Source organism: Cajanus cajan, chromosome 8 (assembly GCF_000230855.2).
Source record: "Cajanus cajan strain Asha chromosome 8, NIPB_CcT2T_4, whole genome shotgun sequence".
Taxonomy (NCBI): domain Eukaryota; kingdom Viridiplantae; phylum Streptophyta; class Magnoliopsida; order Fabales; family Fabaceae; genus Cajanus; species Cajanus cajan.
This window is the reverse complement of record NC_138524.1, coordinates 52,029,212-52,042,428: the sequence shown is the minus strand read 5'-3', so window position 1 is coordinate 52,042,428 and position 13,217 is coordinate 52,029,212. Positions and strand designations below refer to the sequence as shown.

At 36.7% G+C, this 13,217-nt stretch overlaps 35 non-coding genes across 35 annotated transcripts; all 35 read left to right on the top strand.

Moving 5' to 3' along the window:
* The first annotated feature begins 1,046 nt into the window (after positions 1-1,046).
* On the top strand, positions 1,047-1,165 carry LOC145951491 (5S ribosomal RNA). The gene has a single exon (XR_014429288.1). It is a non-coding gene; the product is annotated as a 5S ribosomal RNA (ribosomal RNA).
* Positions 1,166-1,397: 232 nt separating this feature from the next.
* Positions 1,398-1,515, top strand: LOC145951493 (5S ribosomal RNA). Its single transcript, XR_014429290.1, has one exon. It is a non-coding gene; the product is annotated as a 5S ribosomal RNA (ribosomal RNA).
* Positions 1,516-1,747: 232 nt separating this feature from the next.
* LOC145951498 (5S ribosomal RNA) lies at positions 1,748-1,866 on the top strand. Its single transcript, XR_014429295.1, has one exon. It is a non-coding gene; the product is annotated as a 5S ribosomal RNA (ribosomal RNA).
* Positions 1,867-2,099: 233 nt separating this feature from the next.
* On the top strand, positions 2,100-2,218 carry LOC145951481 (5S ribosomal RNA). Its single transcript, XR_014429279.1, has one exon. It is a non-coding gene; the product is annotated as a 5S ribosomal RNA (ribosomal RNA).
* Positions 2,219-2,450: 232 nt separating this feature from the next.
* Positions 2,451-2,569, top strand: LOC145951469 (5S ribosomal RNA). Its single transcript, XR_014429267.1, has one exon. It is a non-coding gene; the product is annotated as a 5S ribosomal RNA (ribosomal RNA).
* Positions 2,570-2,801: 232 nt separating this feature from the next.
* LOC145951515 (5S ribosomal RNA) lies at positions 2,802-2,919 on the top strand. Its single transcript, XR_014429312.1, has one exon. It is a non-coding gene; the product is annotated as a 5S ribosomal RNA (ribosomal RNA).
* Positions 2,920-3,150: 231 nt separating this feature from the next.
* On the top strand, positions 3,151-3,269 carry LOC145951467 (5S ribosomal RNA). Its single transcript, XR_014429265.1, has one exon. It is a non-coding gene; the product is annotated as a 5S ribosomal RNA (ribosomal RNA).
* Positions 3,270-3,502: 233 nt separating this feature from the next.
* On the top strand, positions 3,503-3,621 carry LOC145951451 (5S ribosomal RNA). The gene has a single exon (XR_014429249.1). It is a non-coding gene; the product is annotated as a 5S ribosomal RNA (ribosomal RNA).
* Positions 3,622-3,854: 233 nt separating this feature from the next.
* Positions 3,855-3,973, top strand: LOC145951439 (5S ribosomal RNA). Its single transcript, XR_014429237.1, has one exon. It is a non-coding gene; the product is annotated as a 5S ribosomal RNA (ribosomal RNA).
* Positions 3,974-4,203: 230 nt separating this feature from the next.
* Positions 4,204-4,322, top strand: LOC145951426 (5S ribosomal RNA). Its single transcript, XR_014429224.1, has one exon. It is a non-coding gene; the product is annotated as a 5S ribosomal RNA (ribosomal RNA).
* A 229-nt stretch (positions 4,323-4,551) lies between these two features.
* LOC145951460 (5S ribosomal RNA) lies at positions 4,552-4,670 on the top strand. The gene has a single exon (XR_014429258.1). It is a non-coding gene; the product is annotated as a 5S ribosomal RNA (ribosomal RNA).
* A 232-nt stretch (positions 4,671-4,902) lies between these two features.
* Positions 4,903-5,021, top strand: LOC145951369 (5S ribosomal RNA). The gene has a single exon (XR_014429167.1). It is a non-coding gene; the product is annotated as a 5S ribosomal RNA (ribosomal RNA).
* Positions 5,022-5,253: 232 nt separating this feature from the next.
* On the top strand, positions 5,254-5,372 carry LOC145951516 (5S ribosomal RNA). Its single transcript, XR_014429314.1, has one exon. It is a non-coding gene; the product is annotated as a 5S ribosomal RNA (ribosomal RNA).
* Positions 5,373-5,606: 234 nt separating this feature from the next.
* On the top strand, positions 5,607-5,725 carry LOC145951497 (5S ribosomal RNA). The gene has a single exon (XR_014429294.1). It is a non-coding gene; the product is annotated as a 5S ribosomal RNA (ribosomal RNA).
* A 233-nt stretch (positions 5,726-5,958) lies between these two features.
* On the top strand, positions 5,959-6,077 carry LOC145951438 (5S ribosomal RNA). The gene has a single exon (XR_014429236.1). It is a non-coding gene; the product is annotated as a 5S ribosomal RNA (ribosomal RNA).
* Positions 6,078-6,307: 230 nt separating this feature from the next.
* LOC145951436 (5S ribosomal RNA) lies at positions 6,308-6,426 on the top strand. Its single transcript, XR_014429234.1, has one exon. It is a non-coding gene; the product is annotated as a 5S ribosomal RNA (ribosomal RNA).
* Positions 6,427-6,658: 232 nt separating this feature from the next.
* Positions 6,659-6,777, top strand: LOC145951459 (5S ribosomal RNA). Its single transcript, XR_014429257.1, has one exon. It is a non-coding gene; the product is annotated as a 5S ribosomal RNA (ribosomal RNA).
* A 232-nt stretch (positions 6,778-7,009) lies between these two features.
* Positions 7,010-7,128, top strand: LOC145951368 (5S ribosomal RNA). The gene has a single exon (XR_014429166.1). It is a non-coding gene; the product is annotated as a 5S ribosomal RNA (ribosomal RNA).
* A 232-nt stretch (positions 7,129-7,360) lies between these two features.
* On the top strand, positions 7,361-7,479 carry LOC145951508 (5S ribosomal RNA). The gene has a single exon (XR_014429305.1). It is a non-coding gene; the product is annotated as a 5S ribosomal RNA (ribosomal RNA).
* Positions 7,480-7,712: 233 nt separating this feature from the next.
* LOC145951500 (5S ribosomal RNA) lies at positions 7,713-7,831 on the top strand. The gene has a single exon (XR_014429297.1). It is a non-coding gene; the product is annotated as a 5S ribosomal RNA (ribosomal RNA).
* Positions 7,832-8,064: 233 nt separating this feature from the next.
* LOC145951480 (5S ribosomal RNA) lies at positions 8,065-8,183 on the top strand. Its single transcript, XR_014429278.1, has one exon. It is a non-coding gene; the product is annotated as a 5S ribosomal RNA (ribosomal RNA).
* Positions 8,184-8,415: 232 nt separating this feature from the next.
* On the top strand, positions 8,416-8,534 carry LOC145951468 (5S ribosomal RNA). The gene has a single exon (XR_014429266.1). It is a non-coding gene; the product is annotated as a 5S ribosomal RNA (ribosomal RNA).
* Positions 8,535-8,765: 231 nt separating this feature from the next.
* Positions 8,766-8,884, top strand: LOC145951470 (5S ribosomal RNA). The gene has a single exon (XR_014429268.1). It is a non-coding gene; the product is annotated as a 5S ribosomal RNA (ribosomal RNA).
* A 232-nt stretch (positions 8,885-9,116) lies between these two features.
* On the top strand, positions 9,117-9,235 carry LOC145951494 (5S ribosomal RNA). Its single transcript, XR_014429291.1, has one exon. It is a non-coding gene; the product is annotated as a 5S ribosomal RNA (ribosomal RNA).
* Positions 9,236-9,468: 233 nt separating this feature from the next.
* On the top strand, positions 9,469-9,587 carry LOC145951487 (5S ribosomal RNA). The gene has a single exon (XR_014429285.1). It is a non-coding gene; the product is annotated as a 5S ribosomal RNA (ribosomal RNA).
* Positions 9,588-9,819: 232 nt separating this feature from the next.
* Positions 9,820-9,938, top strand: LOC145951499 (5S ribosomal RNA). The gene has a single exon (XR_014429296.1). It is a non-coding gene; the product is annotated as a 5S ribosomal RNA (ribosomal RNA).
* A 232-nt stretch (positions 9,939-10,170) lies between these two features.
* LOC145951410 (5S ribosomal RNA) lies at positions 10,171-10,289 on the top strand. Its single transcript, XR_014429208.1, has one exon. It is a non-coding gene; the product is annotated as a 5S ribosomal RNA (ribosomal RNA).
* A 231-nt stretch (positions 10,290-10,520) lies between these two features.
* On the top strand, positions 10,521-10,639 carry LOC145951462 (5S ribosomal RNA). Its single transcript, XR_014429260.1, has one exon. It is a non-coding gene; the product is annotated as a 5S ribosomal RNA (ribosomal RNA).
* Positions 10,640-10,870: 231 nt separating this feature from the next.
* LOC145951350 (5S ribosomal RNA) lies at positions 10,871-10,989 on the top strand. The gene has a single exon (XR_014429148.1). It is a non-coding gene; the product is annotated as a 5S ribosomal RNA (ribosomal RNA).
* Positions 10,990-11,222: 233 nt separating this feature from the next.
* On the top strand, positions 11,223-11,340 carry LOC145951496 (5S ribosomal RNA). The gene has a single exon (XR_014429293.1). It is a non-coding gene; the product is annotated as a 5S ribosomal RNA (ribosomal RNA).
* A 231-nt stretch (positions 11,341-11,571) lies between these two features.
* LOC145951434 (5S ribosomal RNA) lies at positions 11,572-11,690 on the top strand. Its single transcript, XR_014429232.1, has one exon. It is a non-coding gene; the product is annotated as a 5S ribosomal RNA (ribosomal RNA).
* A 233-nt stretch (positions 11,691-11,923) lies between these two features.
* On the top strand, positions 11,924-12,042 carry LOC145951458 (5S ribosomal RNA). Its single transcript, XR_014429256.1, has one exon. It is a non-coding gene; the product is annotated as a 5S ribosomal RNA (ribosomal RNA).
* Positions 12,043-12,274: 232 nt separating this feature from the next.
* Positions 12,275-12,394, top strand: LOC145951471 (5S ribosomal RNA). Its single transcript, XR_014429269.1, has one exon. It is a non-coding gene; the product is annotated as a 5S ribosomal RNA (ribosomal RNA).
* A 230-nt stretch (positions 12,395-12,624) lies between these two features.
* On the top strand, positions 12,625-12,743 carry LOC145951423 (5S ribosomal RNA). The gene has a single exon (XR_014429221.1). It is a non-coding gene; the product is annotated as a 5S ribosomal RNA (ribosomal RNA).
* A 233-nt stretch (positions 12,744-12,976) lies between these two features.
* LOC145951455 (5S ribosomal RNA) lies at positions 12,977-13,095 on the top strand. The gene has a single exon (XR_014429253.1). It is a non-coding gene; the product is annotated as a 5S ribosomal RNA (ribosomal RNA).
* The last annotated feature ends 122 nt before the right edge of the window (positions 13,096-13,217 follow it).

Genomic DNA, 13,217 nt, shown 5'->3' with positions numbered 1-13,217 from the left:
CAATACGGCCGTACTGAAGTTTTTGAACTTCAGTACGGCCGTACCAAATTCAATACGGCCGTACTGTAGTTCAAAATGGCTCAGTACGGGCCGTAGTGAAATCAATACGGCCGTACTGAAGTTTTTGAACTTCAGTACGGCCGTACCAAATTCAATACGGCCGTACTATAGTTCAAAAACCCAGTACGGGCCGTATTGACCTCCCAGGCCGTATTGCGCCTCAATCCTATAAATAGGACGTCATTGGCACGTCCTCCCACACTTTTTCCAGACTTCTGGACCCTCTTGCTGAGGATTCTTGGGTTTTTGAGCTATTCTCTGCCCTAGGAACCTCTCTGAGAGCCAACCCGACTAAGTTCTTGAGTCATAAGCCTTGAAGCTTGAGACTCGAACAAGTCGAAGGGAAATCTCTTTGATTTCCATAGTTAATATTTGTTCTAGGGAAAGGAGCGAGCGAGCGTGTAGTGGGAAGGAGCGCCAAAAAGCCTCGTAACTCTTTTTGAATATATAAAAGCACGCTTCAAAGGTTTCTTTCCAAGTCCTTTCTTTTACCGCTTTCATTTATCGCTTTTTGATTGTTGCATTGCACGCTTTCAACATGTAGATAGTTTACTTATAATCGTTCTAATAAATAGGGGTAGTTTAGTAATTTTACGCTATTATTCATGAAATAATCCGTCATAGGGAACCCGAAAGGGGCGTTATGGGGTGCTAACACCTTCCCCGCACGTAATCGACTCCCTTACCCAACTCTGGTTGTAATGGCCAAGTTGATTTGTGAAAATCAATTGCCTTATATCTTTTTCCAATGTTTTGAGTAAAACATTGGTGGCGACTCCAAGAACCCCTTTTTGCGAAAACCACTAATCCATGGAGGGTCCCGCTTAGGATTAACATGGATTGGTGAGAATCATTTTAATAAAATTGTTAGTTCGATGAGGTTTCAGTTTGAAAATAAGTCGTTCTAACAATCCATCATCTTTCAAAACTTAAAAAGAGTCCGACCATCGTCGCGAATGCCAAGGTCCGTTTCGGCGGGTGGCGACAGGTGCGATCATACCAGCACTAATGCACCGGATCCTATCAAAACTCCGCAGTTAAGTGTGCTTGGGCGAGAGTAGTACTAGGATGGGTGACCTCCTGGGAAGTCCTCGTGTTTCACCTCTCTTTTTTTGCCGATTTCTTACTTACGTGGTTATTTGAATTTTTTTTCTTAAAAAAAATCGTCTCAGTTGTTTTTATCAAATTTAACTGTCTCAATTTTTTAACAGGGGTACTTTTGTCAAATTTTCAAACTATCTCGGATTGAACTCAAATATTAGCCTTAAAAATTCAAATTTTATGGCTAATATTTTTCCTTACAACCGCATATACTAATATTTTGCGTAATACTTGTCAGGTGCGATCATACCAGCACTAATGCACCGGATCCTATTAGAACTTCGCAGTTAAGCGTGCTTGGGCGAGAGTAGTACTAGGATGGGTGACCTCCTGGAAGTCCTTGTGTTGCACCTCTTTTTTTTTTACGATTTCTTACTTACGTGGTTATTTGAATTTTTTTTCTTAAAAAAAATCGTCTCAGTTGTTTTTCACAAATTTAACTGTCTCAATTTTTTAACAGGGGTACTTTTGTCAAATTTTCAAACTATCTCGGATTGAACTCAAATATTAGCCTTAAAAATTCAAATTTTAAGGCTAATATTTTTCCATACAACCGCATATACTAATATTTTGCGTAATACTTGTCAGGTGCGATCTTACCAGCACTAATGCACCGGATCCCATCAGAACACCGCAACTAAGCATGCTTGGGCGAGAGTAGTACCAGGATGGGTGACCTCCTGGGAAGTCCTCGTGTTGCACCTCTCTTTTTTTTGCCCATTTCTTACTTACGTGGTTATTTGAATTATTTTTCTTAAAAAAAATCGTCTCAGTTGTTTTTATCAAATTTAACTGTCTCAATTTTTTAACAGGGGTACTTTTGTCAAATTTTCAAACTATCTCGGATTGAACTCAAATATTAGCCTTAAAAATTCAAATTTTAAGGCTAATATTTTTCCTTACAACCGCATATACTAATATTTTGCGTAATACTTGTCAGGTGCGATCATACCAGCACTAATGCACCGGATCCCATCAGAATTCCGCAGTTAAGCGTGCTTGGGCGAGAGTAGTACTAGGATGGTTGACCTCCTGGGAAGTCCTCATGTTGCACCACTTTTTTTTTGCCGATTTCTTACTTACGTGGTTATTTGAATTTTTTTTCTTAAAAAAAATCGTCTCAGTTGTTTTTCTCAAATTTAACTGTCTCAATTTTTTAACAGGGGTACTTTTGTCAAATTTTCAAACTATCTCAGATTGAACTCAAATATTAGCCTTAAAAATTCAAATTTTAAGGCTAATATTTTTCCTTACAACCGCATATACCAATATTTTGCGTCATACTTGTCAGGCGCGATCATACCAGCACTAATGCAACGGATCCCATCAGAACTCCGCAGTTAAGCGTGCTTGGGCGAGAGTATTACTAGGATGGGTGACCTCCTGGGAAGTCCTCGTGTTGCACCTCTCTTTTTTTGCCGATTTCTTACTTACGTGGTTATTTGAATTTTTTTTCTTAAAAAAAATCGTCTCAGTTGTTTTTATCAAATTTAACTGTCTCAATTTTTTAACAGGGGTACTTTTGTCAAATTTTCAAACTATCTCGGATTGAACTCAAATATTAGCCTTAAAAATTCAAATTTTATGGCTAATATTTTTCCTTACAACCGCATATACTAATATTTTGCGTAATACTTGTCAGGTGCGATCATACCAGCACTAATGCACCGGATCCTAATAGAACTTCGCAGTTAAGCGTGCTTGGGCGAGAGTAGTACTAGGATTGGTGACCTCCTGGAAGTCCTCGTGTTGCACCTCTTTTTTTTTGCCGATTTCTTACTTACGTGGTTATTTGAATTTTTTTTCTTAAAAAAAATCATCTCAGTTGTTTTTCACAAATTTAACTGTCTCAATTTTTTAACAGGGGTACTTTTGTCAAATTTCAAACTATCTCGGATTGAACTCAAATATTAGCCTTAAAAATTCAAATTTTAAGGCTAATATTTTTACATACAACCGCATATACTAATATTTTGCGTAATACTTGTCAGGTGCGATCATACCAGCACTAATGCACCGGATCCCATCAGAACACCGCAACTAAGCGTGCTTGGGCGAGAGTAGTACTAGGATGGGTGACCTCCTGGGAAGTCCTCGTGTTGCACCTCTTTTTTTTTTGCCGATTTCTTTCTTACGTGGTTATTTGAATTTTTTTTCTTAAAAAAAATCGTCTCAGTTGTTTTTATCAAATTTAACTGTCTCAATTTTTTAACAGGGGTACTTTTGTCAAATTTTCAAACTATCTCGGATTGAACTCAAATATTAGCCTTAAAAATTCAAATTTTAAGGCTAATATTTTTCCTTACAACCGCATATACTAATATTTTGCGTAATACTTGTCAGGTGCGATCATACCAGCACTAATGCACCGGATCCCATCAGAACTCCGCAGGTAAGCCTGCTTGGGCGAGAGTAGTACTAGGATGGGTGACCTCCTGGGAAGTCCTCGTGTTGCACCTCTTTTTTTTTTGCCGATTTCTTACTTACGTGGTTATTTGAATTTTTTTTCTTAAAAAAAATCGTCTCAGTTGTTTTTGTCAAATTTAACTGTCTCAATTTTTTAACACGGGTACTTTTGTCAAATTTTCAAACTATCTCGGATTGAACTTAAATATTAGCCTTAAAAATTCAAATTTTAAGGCTACTATTTTTCCTTACAACCGCATATACTAATATTTTTCGTAACACTTGTCAGGTGCGATCATACCAGCACTAATGCACCGGATCCCATCAAAACTCCGCAGTTAAGCGTGCTTGGGCGAGAGTAGTACTAGGATGGGAGACCTCCTGGGAATTCCTCGTGTTGCACCTCTCTTTTTTGCCGATTTCTTACTTACGTGGTTATTTGAATTTTTTTTCTTAAAAAAAATCGTCTCAGTTGTTTTTCTCAAATTTAACTGTCTCAATTTTTTAACAGGGTACTTTTGTCAAATTTTCAAACTATCTCGGATTGAACTCAAATATTAGCCTTAAAAATTCAAATTTTAAGGCTGATATTTTTCCTTACAACCGCATATACTAATATTTTGCGTAATACTTGTCAGGCGCGATCATACCAGCACTAATGCACCGGATCCCATCAGAACTCCGCAGTTAAGCGTGCTTGGGCGAGGGTAGTACTAGAATGGGTGACCTCCTGGGAAGTCCTCGTGTTGCACCTCTCTTTTTTTGCCGATTTCTTACTTACGTGGTTATTTGAATTTTTTTTCTTAAAAAAAATCGTCTCAGTTTTTGTCAAATTTAACTGTCTCAATTTTTTAACAGGGGTACTTTTGTCAAATTTTCAAACTATCTCGGATTGAACTCAAATATTAGCCTTAAAAATTCAAATTTTAAGGGTAATATTTTTCCTTACAACCGCATATACTAATATTTTGCGTAATACTTGTCAGGTGCGATCATACCAGCACTAATGCACCGGATCCCATCAGAACTCCGCAGGTAAGCGTGCTTCGGCGAGAGTAGTACTAGGATGGGTGACCTCCTGGGAAGTCCTCGTGTTGCACCTCTCTTTTTTTGCCGATTTCTTACTTACGTGGTTATTTGAATTTTTTTTCTTAAAAAAAATCGTCTCAGTTGTTTTTGTCAAATTTAACTGTCTCAATTTTTTAACAGGGGTACTTTTGTCAAATTTTCAAACTATCTCGGATTGAACTCAAATATTAGCCTTAAAAATTCAACTTTTAAGGCTAATATTTTTCCTTACAACCGCATATACTAATATATTGCATAATACTTGTCAGGTGCGATCATACCAGCACTAATGCACCGGATCCCATCAGAACTCCGTAGCTAAGCGTGCTTGGGCGAGAGTAGTACTAGGATGGGTGACCTCCTGGGAAGTCCTCGTGTTGCACCTCTCATTTTTTGCCGATTTCTTACTTACGTGGTTATTTGAATTTTTTTTCTTAAAAAAAATCGTCTCAGTTGTTTTTCACAAATTTAACTGTCTCAATTTTTTAACAGGGGTACTTTTGTCAAATTTTCAAACTATCTCGGATTGAACTCAAATATTAGCCTTAAAAATTCAAATTTTATGGCTAATATTTTTCCTTACAACCGCATATACTAATATTTTGCGTAATACTTGTTAGGTGCGATCATACCAGCACTAATGCACCGGATCCTATTAGAACGTCGCAGTTAAGCGTGCTTGGGCGAGAGTAGAACAAGGATGGGTTACCTCCTGGGAAGTCCTCGTGTTGCACCTCTCTTTTTTTTTGCCGATTTCTTACTTACGTGGTTATTTGAATTTTTTTTCTTAAAAAAAATCGTCTCAGTTGTTTTTCACAAATTTAACTGTCTCAATTTTTTAACAGGGGTACTTTTGTCAAATTTTCAAACTATCTCGGATTGAACTCAAATATTAACCTTAAAAATTCAAATTTTAAGGCTAATATTTTTCCATACAACCGCATATACTAATATTTTGCGTAATACTTGTCAGGGGCGATCATACCAGCACTAATGCACCGGATCCCATCAGAACACCGCAACTAAGCGTGCTTGGGCGAGAGTAATACTAGGATGGGTGACCTCCTGGGAAGTCCTCGTGTTGCACCTCTTTTTTTTTTGCCGATTTCTTACTTACGTGGTTATTTGAATTTTTTTTCTTAAAAAAAATCGTCTCAGTTGTTTTTATCAAATTTAACTGTCTCAATTTTTTCACAGGGGTACTTTTGTCAAATTTTCAAACTATCTCGGATTGAACTCAAATATTAGCCTTAAAAATTCAAATTTTAAGCCTACTATTTTTCCTTACAACCGCATATACTAATATTTTGCGTAATACTTGTCAGGTGCGATCATACCAGCACTAATGCACCGGATCCCATCAAAACTCCGCAGTTAAGCGTGCTTGGGCGAGAGTAGTACTAGGATGGGAGACCTCCTGGGAATTCCTCGTGTTGCACCTCTCTTTTTTGCCGATTTCTTACTTATGTGGTTATTTGAATTTTTTTTCTTAAAAAAAATCGTCTCAGTTGTTTTTCTCAAATTTAACTGTCTCAATTTTTTAACAGGGTACTTTTGTCAAATTTTCAAACTATCTCGGATTGAACTCAAATATTAGCCTTAAAAATTCAAATTTTAAGGCTAATATTTTTCCTTACAACCGCATATACTAATATTTTGCGTAATACTTGTCAGGCGCGATCATACCAGCACTAATGCACCGGATCCCATCAGAACTCCGCAGTTAAGCGTGCTTGGGCGAGAGTAGTACCAGAATGGGTGACCTCCTGGGAAGTCCTCGTGTTGCACCTCTCTATTTTTGCCGATTTCTTACTTACGTGGTTATTTGAATTTTTTTTCTTAAAAAAAATCGTCTCAGTTGTTTTTGTCAAATTTAACTGTCTCAATTTTTTAACAGGGGTACTTTTGTCAAATTTTCAAACTATCTCGGATTGAACTCAAATATTAGCCTTAAAAATTCAAATTTTAAGGCTAATATTTTTCCTTACAACCGCATATACTAATATTTTGCGTAATACTTGTCAGGTGCGATCATACCAGCACTAATGCACCGGATCCCATCAGAACTCCGCAGGTAAGCGTGCTTCGGCGAGAGTAGTACTAGGATGGGTGACCTCCTGGGAAGTCCTCGTGTTGCACCTCTTTTTTTTTGCCGATTTCTTACTTACGTGGTTATTTGAATTTTTTTTCTTAAAAAAAATCGTCTCAGTTGTTTTTGTCAAATTTAACTGTCTCAATTTTTTAACAGGGGTACTTTTGTCAAATTTTCAAACTATCTCGGATTAAACTCAAATATTAGCCTTAAAAATTCAACTTTTAAGGCTAATATTTTTCCTTACAACCGCATATACTAATATATTGCATAATACTTGTCAGGTGCGATCATACCAGCACTAATGCACCGGATCCCATCAGAACTCCGTAGCTAAGCGTGCTTGGGCGAGAGTAGTACTAGGATGGGTGACCTCCTGGGAAGTCCTCGTGTTGCACCTCTCTTTTTTTGCCGATTTCTTACTTACGTGGTTATTTGAATTTTTTTTCTTAAAAAAAATCGTCTCAGTTGTTTTTCACAAATTTAACTGTCTCAATTTTTTAACAGGGGTACTTTTGTCAAATTTTCAAACTATCTCGGATTGAACTCAAATATTAGCCTTAAAAATTCAAATTTTATGGCTAATATTTTTCCTTACAACCGCATATACTAATATTTTGCGTAATACTTGTTAGGTGCGATCATACCAGCACTAATGCACCGGATCCTATTAGAACTTCGCAGTTAAGCGTGCTTGGGCGAGAGTAGAACAAGGATGGGTTACCTCCTGGGAAGTCCTCGTGTTGCACCTCTTTTTTTTTTGCCGATTTCTTACTTACGTGGTTATTTGAATTTTTTTTCTTAAAAAAAATCGTCTCAGTTGTTTTTCACAAATTTAACTGTCTCAATTTTTTAACAGGGGTACTTTTGTCAAATTTTCAAACTATCTCGGATTGAACTCAAATATTAACCTTAAAAATTCAAATTTTAAGGCTAATATTTTTCCATACAACCGCATATACTAATATTTTGCGTAATACTTGTCAGGGGCGATCATACCAGCACTAATGCACCGGATCCCATCAGAACACCGCAACTAAGCGTGCTTGGGCGAGATTAATACTAGGATGGGTGACCTCCTGGGAAGTCCTCGTGTTGCACCTCTTTTTTTTTTGCCGATTTCTTACTTACGTGGTTATTTGAATTTTTTTTCTTAAAAAAAATCGTCTCAGTTGTTTTTATCAAATTTAACTGTCTCAATTTTTTAACAGGGGTACTTTTGTCAAATTTTCAAACTATCTCGGATTGAACTCAAATATTAGCCTTAAAAATTCAAATTTTAAGGCTAATATTTTTCCTTACAACCGCATATACTAATATTTTGCGTAATACTTGTTAGTCGCGGTCATACCAGCACTAATGCACCGGATCCCATCAGAACTTTGCAGTTAAGCGTGCTTGGGCGAGAGTAGTACTAGGATGGGTGACCTCCTGGGAAGTCCTCGTGTTGCACCTCTCTTTTTTTGCCGATTTCTTACTTACGTGGTTATTTGAATTTTTTTTCTTAAAAAAAATCGTCTCAGTTGTTTTTATCAAATTTAACTGTCTCAATTTTTTAACAGGGGTACTTTTGTCAAATTTTCAAACTATCTCGGATTGAACTCAAATATTAGCCTTAAAAATTCAAATTTTATGGCTAATATTTTTCCTTACAACCGCATATACTAATATTTTGCGTAATACTTGTCAGGTGCGATCATACCAGCACTAATGCACGGGATCCAATCAGAACTCCGCAGTTAAGCGTGCTTGGGCGAGAGTAATACTAGGATGGGTGACCTCCTGGGAAGTCCTCGTGTTGCACCTCTCTTTTTTTGCCGATTTCTTACTTACGTGGTTATTGAATTTTTTTTCTTAAAAAAAACCGTCTCAGTTGTTTTTCTCAAATTTAACTGTCTCAATTTTTTAACAGGGGTACTTTTGTCAAATTTTCAAACTATCTCGGATTGAACTCAAATATTAGGCTTAAAAATTCAAATTTTAAGGCTAATATTTTTCCTTACAACCGCATATATTAATATTTTGCGTAATACTTGTCAGGTGCGATCATACCAGCACTAATGCACGGGATCCAATCAGAACTCCGCAGTTAAGCGTGCTTGGGCGAGAGTAATACTAGGATGGGTGACCTCTTGGGAAGTCCTCGTGTTGCACCTCTCTTTTTTTGCCGATTTCTTACTTACGTGGTTATTTGAATTTTTTTTCTTAAAAAAAATCGTCTCAGTTGTTTTTGTCAAATTTAACTGTCTCAATTTTTTAACAGGGGTACTTTTGTCAAATTTTCAAACTATCTCGGATTGAACTCAAATATTAGCCTTAAAAATTCAAATTTTAAGTCTAATATTTTTCCATACAACCGCATATACTAATATTTTGCGTAATACTTGTCAGGTGCGATCATACCAGGACTAATGCACCGGATCCCATCAGAACACCGCAGCTAAGCGTGCTTGGGCGAGAGTAGTACTAGGATGCGTGACCTCCTGGGAAGTCCTCGTGTTGCACCTCTTTATTTTTTGCCGATTTCTTACTTACGTGGTTATTTGAATTTTTTTTCTTAAAAAAAATCGTCTCAGTTGTTTTTGTCAAATTTAACTGTCTCAATTTTTTAACAGGGGTACTTTTGTCAAATTTTCAAACTATCTCGGATTGAACTCAAATATTAGCCTTAAAAATTCAAATTTTAAGGCTAATATTTTTACATACAACCGCATATACTAATATTTTGCGTAATACTTGTCAGGTGCGATAATACCAGCACTAATGCACCGGATCCCATCAAAACTCCGCAATTAAGTGTGCTTGGGCGAGAGTAGTACTAGGATGGGTGGCCTCCTGGGAAGTCCTCGTGTTGCACCTCTCTTTTTTTGCCGATTTCTTACTTACGTGGTTATTTGAATTTTTTTTCTTAAAAAAAATCGTCTCAGTTGTTTTTGTCAAATTTAACTGTCTCAATTTTTTAACAGGGGTACTTTTGTCAAATTTTCAAACTATCTCGGATTGAACTCAAATATTAGCCTTAAAAATTCAAATTTTAAGGCTAATATTTTTCCTTACAACCGCATATACTAATATTTTGCGTATTACTTGTCAGGTGCGATCATACCAGCACTAATGCACCGGATCCCATCAAAACTCCGCAATTAAGCGTGCTTGGCCGAGAGTAGTTCTAGGATGGGTGACCTCCTGGGAAGTCCTCGTGTTGCACCTCTTTTTTTTTGCCGATTTCTTACTTACGTGGTTATTTGAATTTTTTTTCTTAATAAAAATCGTCTCAGTTGTTTTTATCAAATTTAACTGTCTCAATTTTTTAACAGGGGTACTTTTGTCAAATTTTCAGACTATCTCGGATTGAACTCAAATATTAGCCTTAAAAATTCAAATTTTATGGCTAATATTTTTCCTTACAACCGCATATACTAATATTTTGCGTAATACTTGTGAGGTGCGATCATACCAGCACTAATGCATCGGATCCCATCAGAACTCCGCAGTTAAGCGTGCTTGGGCGAGAGTAGTACTAGGATGGGTGACCTCCTGGGAAGTCCTCGTGTTGCACCTCTCTTTTTTGCCGATTTCTTACTTACGTGGTAATTTGAATTTATTTTCTTAAAAAAAATCGTCTCAGTTGTTTTTGTCAAATTTAACTGTCTCAATTTTTTAACAGGGGTACTTTTGTCAAATTTTCAAACTATCTCGAATTGAACTCAAATATTAGCCTTAAAAATTCAAATTTTAAGGCAAATATTTTTCCTTACAACCGCATATACTAATATTTTGGGTAATACTTGTTAGGTGCGATCATACCAGCACTAATGCACCGGATCCCATCAGAACTCCGGAGTTAAGCGTGCTTGGGCGAGAGTAGCACTAGGACGGGTGACCTCCTGGGAAGTCCTCGTGTTGCACCTCTCTTTTTTTGCCGATTTCTTACTTACGTGGTTATTGAATTTTTTTTCTTAAAAAAAATCGTCTCAGTTGTTTTTGTCAAATTTAACTGTCTCAATTTTTTAACAGGGGTACTTTTGTCAAATTTTCAAACTATCTCGGATTGAACTCAAATATTAGGCTTAAAAATTCAAATTTTAAGGCTAATATTTTTCCTTACAACCGCATATACTAATATTTTGCGTAATACTTGTCAGGTGCGATCATACCAGCACTAATGCACCGGATCCCATCAGAACTCCGCAGTTAAGCGTGCTTGGGCGAGAGTAGTACTAGGATGGGTGACCTCCTGGGAAGTCCTCGTGTTGCACCTCTTTTTTTTTTGCCGATTTCTTACTTACGTGGTTATTTGAATTTTTTTTCTTAAAAAAAATCGTCTCAGTTGTTTTTGTCAAATTTAACTGTCTCAATTTTTTAGCAAGGCTACTTTTGTCAAATTTTCAAACTATCTCGGATTGAACTCAAATATTAGCCCTAAAAATTCAAATTTTATGGCTAATATTTTTACTTACAACCGCATATACTAATATTTTGCGTAATACTTGTCAGGTGCGATCATACCAGCACTAATGCATCGGATCCCATCAAAACTCCGCAGTTAAGCGTGCTTGGCGAGAGTAGTACTAGGATGGGTGACCTCCTGGGAAGTCCTCGTGTTGCACCTCTCTTTTTTTGCCGATTTCTTACTTACGTGGTTATTGAATTTTTTTTCTTAAAAAAAATCGTCTCAGTTGTTTTTGTCAAATTTAACTGTCTCAATTTTTTAACAGGGGTACTTTTGTCAAATTTTCAAACTATCTCGGATTGAACTCAAATATTAGGCTTAAAAATTCAAATTTTAAGGCTAATATTTTTCCTTACAACCGCATATACTAATATTTTGCGTAATACTTGTCAGGTGCGATCATACCAGCACTAATGCACCGGATCCCATCAGAACTCCGCAGTTAAGCGTGCTTGGGCGAGAGTAGTACTAGGATGTGTGACCTCCTGGGAAGTCCTCGTGTTGCACCTCTCTTTTTTTTGCCGATTTCTTACTTACGTGGTTATTTGAATTTTTTTTCTTAAAAAAAATCGTCTCAGTTGTTTTTGTCAAATTTAACTGTCTCAATTTTTTAACAAGGCTACTTTTGTCAAATTTTCAAACTATCTCGGATTGAACTCAAATATTAGCCTTAAAAATTCAAATTTTATGGCTAATATTTTTACTTACAACCGCATATACTAATATTTTGCGTAATACTTGTGAGGTGCGATCATACCAGCACTAATGCACCGGATCCCATCAAAACTCCGCAGTTAAGCGTGCTTGGGCGAGAGTAGTGCTAGGATGGGTGACCTCCTGGGAAGTCCTCGTGTTGCACCTCTCTTTTTTTGCCGATTTCTTACTTACGTTGTTATTTGAATTTTTTTTCTTAAAAAAAATCGTCTCAGTTGTTTTTGTCAAATTTAACTGTCTAAATTTTTTAACAGGGGTACTTTTGTCAAATTTTCCAACTATCTCGGATTGAACTCAAATATTAGGCTTAAAAATTCAAATTTTAAGGCTAATATTTTTCCTTACAACCGCATATACTAATATTTTGCGTAATACTTGTTAGGTGCGATCATACCAGCACTAATGCACCGGATCCCATCAAGACTCCGCAGTTAAGCGTGCTTTGGGCGAGAGTAGTACTAGGATGGGTGACCTCCTGGGAAGTCCTCGTGTTGCACCTCTCTTTTTTTGCCGATTTCTTCCTTACGTGGTTATTGAATTTTTTTTCTTAAAAAAATCGTCTCAGTTGTTTTTGTCAAATTTAACTGTCTCAATTTTTTAACAGGGGTACTTTTGTCAAATTTTCAAACTATCTCGGATTGAACTCAAATATTAGGCTTAAAAATTCAAATTTTAAGGCTAATATTTTTCCTTACAACCGCATATACTAATATTTTGCGTAATACTTGTCAGGTGCGATCATACCAGCACTAATGCACCGGATCCCATCAGAACTCCGCAATTAAGCGTGCTTGGGCGAGAGTAGTACTAGGATGGGTGACCTCCTGGGAAGTCCTCGTGTTGCACCTCTTTTTTTTTTGCCGATTTCTTACTTACGTGGTTATTTGAATTTTTTTTCTTAAAAAAAATCGTCTTAGTTGTTTTTGTCAAATTTAACTGTCTCAATTTTTTAACAAGGCTACTTTTGTCAAATTTTCAAACTATCTCGGATTGAACTCAAATATTAGCCTTAAAAATTCAAATTTTATGGCTAATATTTTTACTTACAACCGCATATACTAATATTTTGCGTAATACTTGTGAGGTGCGATCATACCAGCACTAATGCACCGGATCCCATCAAAACTCCGCAGTTAAGCGTACTTGGGCGAGAGTAGTACTAGGATGGGTGACCTCCTGGGAAGTCCTCGTGTTGCACCTCTCTTTTTTTGCCGATTTCTTACTTACGTGGTTATTTGAATTTTTTTTCTTAAAAAAAATCGTCTCAGTTGTTTTTGTCAAATTTAACTGTCTCAATTTTTTAACAGGCGTACTTTTGTCAAA